Source organism: Neomonachus schauinslandi, chromosome 2 (genome assembly GCF_002201575.2).
Source record: "Neomonachus schauinslandi chromosome 2, ASM220157v2, whole genome shotgun sequence".
NCBI lineage: Eukaryota > Metazoa > Chordata > Mammalia > Carnivora > Phocidae > Neomonachus > Neomonachus schauinslandi.
The window spans coordinates 101,672,421-101,678,678 of NC_058404.1; positions in this window are offsets into that span (position 1 = coordinate 101,672,421).

Consider the following 6,258-nt stretch of genomic DNA (forward strand, 5'->3'; position numbering starts at 1 on the left):
TAGATGCAATATCCCCATTTATAGCTTGACATTTTATATTTCCAATTCTGTTTATAGTTTCAAAATAAGTGCGAAAGAGTTCATTTTTTTTTAATGGCCCAGCATTTTAACATTGTAAATAGTTAAACCATTTAGGATAGTGGGAAATGTTTACTTTTTCTAATTCATACCTACTAATCTAGGGACTTTTAGAATGCTAGTGGTACTAATACAGTACATAGAAAATATGTACAGAGTACCGTACTTTGGCTTTAATTTTTATAGCTACTTTGAGGTAGGTGTGCTTATTTAAGCTAAAACCACAATTAAAACTCTGGTATCATTAGGAAATCACTGTCAAGTGTCTGTGTTACATACAAGGGAAAGCTAAAAACTGAGTTGCAGATCTTTGAAGTTAATTTGGCGGGGGGGGTTGAATCAGTGACATCAGTTCTCAACACTACATTTCTTACTTTGTCCACACAAAATAAGATTATAGATTAAATAGTGATCTGATTAATTATCTGAGTAGTTAGCATCTTACTCCATAGGAATGTGGGCAATCAGGGCAGACCTGTGCTTAGAACAATAGTCAGAACATAATAGACATTCAGAAAAAACTTCCTGATGAAGTAAGCTAAAAATCCTCTTGTTTTCCTTAATAGCAGCTATTTTATGTAATAAACCTAATCATTTCTTCCACTGTTGCACTGTGTAGACATGGGTAGGTTGAAGTTAAAATTTTTATACTTTTGTTTTATTAGTATGACTCTATGAAGTTACTTGAACTTTATTGAATATATATGATTCTTCAGGCAAGTGTTTTTACAGTAAGATGGAAATCTTGCCTTCCTATTGGAAATCAAGACAGATGGCTACCTCAGAAATAGAGTAGGAGGTTACTGGACCGAACAGTAGCTTAAACAAAGTAGGGGTTTTGTTTTGTTCTCATGTGACTAGGAGGTTAGGGGTAAACTATTGCCGGTGTTCTTTAAGCAGCTCACAGATGTCAGGGTCAAGGTAGCCCCTGAGGTTTCCTTGGCTTTTCCCTTAGGTTCCAAGATGGTTGCTGCAGCTCCCCCAAGAAGATGAAGGAAGCTGAAAGGGAAAACAGGGCATACCATTTTGATTCTGCTTCCTTTTAAAGAGCTTTCTCAGAAGCCCAGCAACTTTTACTTACATCTCATTGGCCAGACTGTGTCATATCTGCGAGGTTGCATGAGAAATGTAGTTTTTGTAGCTGGACAGATGATTGCCTTCAACAAAAAAATCTGAGGAAATCTAAGGAAAAAAGATGATGGTGGATCTTTGGGGAACAAACTAGCAGTCTGCGCCCTGGTTACAAAATACAGTTGTCAAGGAGGATAATGATTGAAACAGATCAAAACTGTAACTCCTTCACAACTAATAGTACTCCAAGCAACACTGCTCTGCCCAGAGAGTGAGCAGAGTGAAGATATCCTAGGTTTTTTCTTGAAACACCTGCCAGAACTGGCTTTCGCAGTCAGCCGATATGCTTGCCCCACATCAGGATTTTCTAGAGGAGGACCCTGGGAACCTTACACTTCCTTGGAGGACATAGTCTATGGAAGTTTGGAACAGGATAAAGAAGGCTGTACCTTGCTGCTTTCCCATCTGCTTCATGTAATCTCTAATTCTCCTTACAGATTTTTGGTGGAGTCTAGTTTGTTTGATCCCCAGAAAAGGATCATCCCTTTCATACGTAGGAACAAGTAATCTATGTTAAGAAAGGCTACTTTACTCCCTTCTGTGACTTTACCACCCATCTAGGAATATCCTGGGAGAAGACTTGCTTCTCAAAGCTGCTTCCATAATCAGCCTACATCCTGCCTAAGCAAAGGAAGAAGAAACACTTCCCACATCCAGGGCTGTCCAAAAGAACTTTCTGTGATGACAGAAATGTTCTATATTTGCACTGTCCAATATGGTAGCCACTAGCCATGTGTGACTAGTGAACACTTGAAATGTGGCTAGTGTGAATGAGGAAGTAAATTTTAATTTTATTTAATTTTAAATAATTAAAATGTAAATAGCCATATGTGGCTAGTGGCTGTTGTATTGTACAGCATAGTATACAACTTTCTTTTTCTTGTGTTTTCCAACTACCTGGGAGGGGTTTGAGCCAGTCATGTGCTTGGTGTTCCATCGTCTTCACTATCCTACCTTGCCATTGAACTTGTGTCCCAGAGAAAAGGAAAAATAGTATCCTAGAACTAAAGTCAAGATGTTAACTTGACATCTATACATTGTACGGATTTCTGTATAAATGGAATGATCTCCTGGGAATGGGTCCTGTGATTGATGTTTGTGATAATTGATGGTGGAGAAATGGTGGTGGTGCTGGTCCACTTACCATTCCTAGTGAACATTATGCGTTCCTAGTCAGAGTGAGTCAGCAGGAATAATTTTGTTCTGTTGTGCAATTCGTTCTGGTTTATTTTTGTAATATTGTGGCTGCTAAGTGATTATTCAATGTGTGTTTTTCAAAATACTTAGTGGTTTATATTTTTTAAAAGGCTGTGAAATAAAATAATTATATGTAACTCAGTTTTTTGTGTGTGTGAATTATTCTTACCCATAATTTTTAAAGAGTTAATTAGGACAAGGTTAATGGATAGAAGGAAATATTTATTATTTATTTTTAAAGATTTTATTTATTTATTTGAGAGAGAGAGAGCAAGAGAGAGCAGAAGCAGGGGGGAGGGGCAGAGGGAGAAGGAGAAGCACACTCTCCGCTGAGCAGGGAGCCCTATGTGGGACTCGATCTCAGGACCCTGGGTTCATGACCTGAGCCAAAGGCAGACACTTAACCAACTGAGCCACCCAGGCACCTGGAAATATTTATTTTTATATCAGATTTTTTCATGGGCATGTCTGTATGTCAATTAATGTTATGTTTTAAAAATATTAAATAATATTTTCATCATATTCAGAGTTTGGGTAAAATATGAGGGGTGGTAATTGTATTGGGTTAATTTTTCCTCATCTGGTTGTTTTTCTATCTTGAACATCACTTGGATCTTGTTTCTCTATAGTGCCCTGTCTGGGGTTATTTGTCTTTTGTTATTGAGTTATAGGAATTCTTGATATATTCTAGACACTATTGATCTATGACATATGCTTTACAGCAATTTTCTTCTAGTTTGTGGCTAGCCTATTCATTTTCTTAGCAATGTCTTTAATAGAGGTATTTTAAATTTTGAAGTTAGATTTATCCACTTTTTTTTTTATGTTTATTGCTTTTTGTGTCTTCTCTAAGAGACTCTTGCCTATCCTTTAGGTCACAAAAATATTCTCCTGTACTTTTTTTCTATACTAGAAGCTTTATAGTTTTAACTTTTACTATGTCTGTTATGCATCTTAAATTAATTTTTGTGTGAGGTATGAGGTAAGGATTAAGGTTCTTTTTTCCCCCTATACATATAAAGTTTTCTACCCTTTTGTTGAAAAGACTTTTCCCTCTCCATTAGACTGCTTTGGCATCCTCTTCAAAAATAAAATGACCATATAAGTGTTGGACAATTTCTGGGCTCTCTGTTCAGTTCCATAGGGCCATTCTCATCCATTATAACACTGTCTTGATTCCTGTCGTTTTATAGTAAGTCTTGGTATTCACTACAAAATGTTATTGAATCTGAACTTTTATAATAAACTACTAAAGTCTGCCTCTACACACAAAAAGAGGCTTCAGTAATTTCAGTTGAAAATGGTCAAATTCAATAAGGTCAACCCTACCCCAGTACCATGCTTCTTTTATTCTCAATTCTAGTTCCACCCACAATCTGAATCTGGATTTAAGGTAGCACTTGGTGAAAACGTGGGTCCTTGTGTTTCTACATATCTAGATAACTGGGAAATATCTTATATTTCTGTTACTACAGTTGAGAGCAAATTGTACTTTATAAAAGGTACTTTTTTTCAGGAAAGCTAAGTGATACAAAAAACAAAGCACAGAAGTTCATGTGTTGCTAATGTCCCATCTTTGTTACTAATGCAGAATTAACCACAGATTGAACTGCCTGGCTCAAGTATTAGGACATCCATTTTGATGTTTTCCTCACCTCAGTGGTAATCTGATATTTGAATATTTGGATATCTGATCATGCTTTTTAGAAATTTAGCTAGGATCGTTTGATTGGCACCAAATTACTTCTCCTGCCCCATTTTTACCTGCATGCAGTTTTTCCAGATACACTACTTCTTGTCCTTTACACATCTCAACTTGGAACTCACTGCAGAGTCTTGACCCATTAGAGGAAACGTGAATGGTCTCCTCCATCTCCAACTATGTCAGCTCACTCCCTCCTGGGAGCTAACGGTTGTTAACAGTTTGAAGTATATCTTTTGAAATGATTTTCTGTGTATTTGCCATGCATAGTTATCCAGTTACATCCACATTTGCATGCAGATACACAGAAGGTTTTTTTTTTTTTTTAAATATAGATGACATCAGACTATAGATATTCTGCAATTTGCCTTCTTCTCTAGATGTTGTGGCAGGTTGTATTTTCCAAAAGATGGCCAGAACAGCGTCTCCCATTTCACATGCTTTTACAATATGATTACATTGAGTGGGAGAGTCTATATCCCCTCTCCTTGAATTTGGGCAGGCTTGTGACAACAGAAAGGTGCAGAAATGACACTGTCTGACTTATGAAGCTAGGTCAGAAAAACAGTGCAGTTTCCCCATTGTTTGATGGAATACCTACTTTTGGAGCCTTGATTTACCATGTAAGATTGAATTATCCTGAGGCCACCATCATTCTCTGAAGAAGACCATGCAGAGAGGCCCTGTGTAGGTCCTCTAGTGCAGAGCCCCAGCTAATGAGTAGCTCCCAGGGGTTGAGTCCTCCCAGTTGAGGCCCTCAGCTTTATGGAGTAGACACCAACCGTTCTCACTGCACCCTGTCTGGATCCTAATAGTTTTAAGTCACTAATTTTGGGAGAGTTTGTTACAGCAATAGTAACTGGAACATATGTTTTAAAAGTTTTAATGAAAATAAAGTCATCTTTATTGTTTTAAATTGTTGTAGAGAATCCTCAGCAATTTATTTAATAGATGAACTATTGATGAACATTAAGTTTGTTGCAAATTTTTCTAAGATTGTATTCACAGAAGTATGATTTCTGGGTCAACTGGTTTGGAAATCTCAGTCTCCATCCTAAATGTGCCAGAATATATCTATCCACTTCTCCACAGTATTTGACATTATGGGTCTTTAAAAAAATCGCCATTACAAGAACAAAAAAATACAATAAAACCTTACAGGTTTGATTTGAAAAATTATGAGGGAGTTTGTTCCTCTCCCTTTTTTTTTTTTAAGGGTGGGGGTGTAGAGAGAGAGCGAGAGAGAAAATCTTAAGCAGGCTTCACACCCAGCACGAGCCCAACGTGGGGCTTGATCTCAGGACCCTAAGATGATAACCTGAGCTGAAATCAACAGTCAGACGCTTAACCGACTGAGCCACCCAGGCACCCCTGTTGCTCTTATTTTATGTTTATTGGCCATTTATTTATTTATTTATAGATTTTATTTATTTATTTGAGGGAGAGAGAGAGTGAGCACGAATGGGAGGCAGAAGCAGAGGGACAGAGAGAAGTAGACTTCCTGCTGAGCAGGGAGCCGAAGCAGGGCTCCATTGCAGGACCCAGAGATCATGACCTGAGCTGAAGGTAGACGCTTAAATGACTGAACCACCCAGGTGCCCCTTATTGGCCATTTTCATTTCCTCTTCTCTATGTGCCTATTCAAATCCTTTACCCATTTTTAATAGGTTGCTTGTCCTTTCATAAGTAATTTATGTATAGTACAGATATATAATGAATATCTCTATCTATTGGATGGCCATATCTATAAAATCAGTAAATATATACATACAATTATTAGTCATTTGTTGGAAGTTGAAACTGTTTTCTCCTAGTGAGTTGTGCACGTTTTAACTTTGTCTTTTGTTTGTTTATTATTTATTTATTTTCCAAATTTTAATTTAAATTCTAATTAGTTAACATATATTGTAACATTGGTTTCAGGAGTAGAATTTAGTAATTCATCACTTCCATATAACAGCCAGTGCTCATCACAGCGAGTGCCCTCCTTAATACCCATCACCCATTTATCTCATCCCCTACGCACCTCCCTCCATCAACCCTCAGTTTGTTTCCTATAGTTAAGAGTCCCCTATGATTTGCTGCCCCTTTCTTCCTTCCTTCCTTCCTTCCTTCCTTCCTTCCTTCCTTCCTTCCTTCCTTCCTTCCTT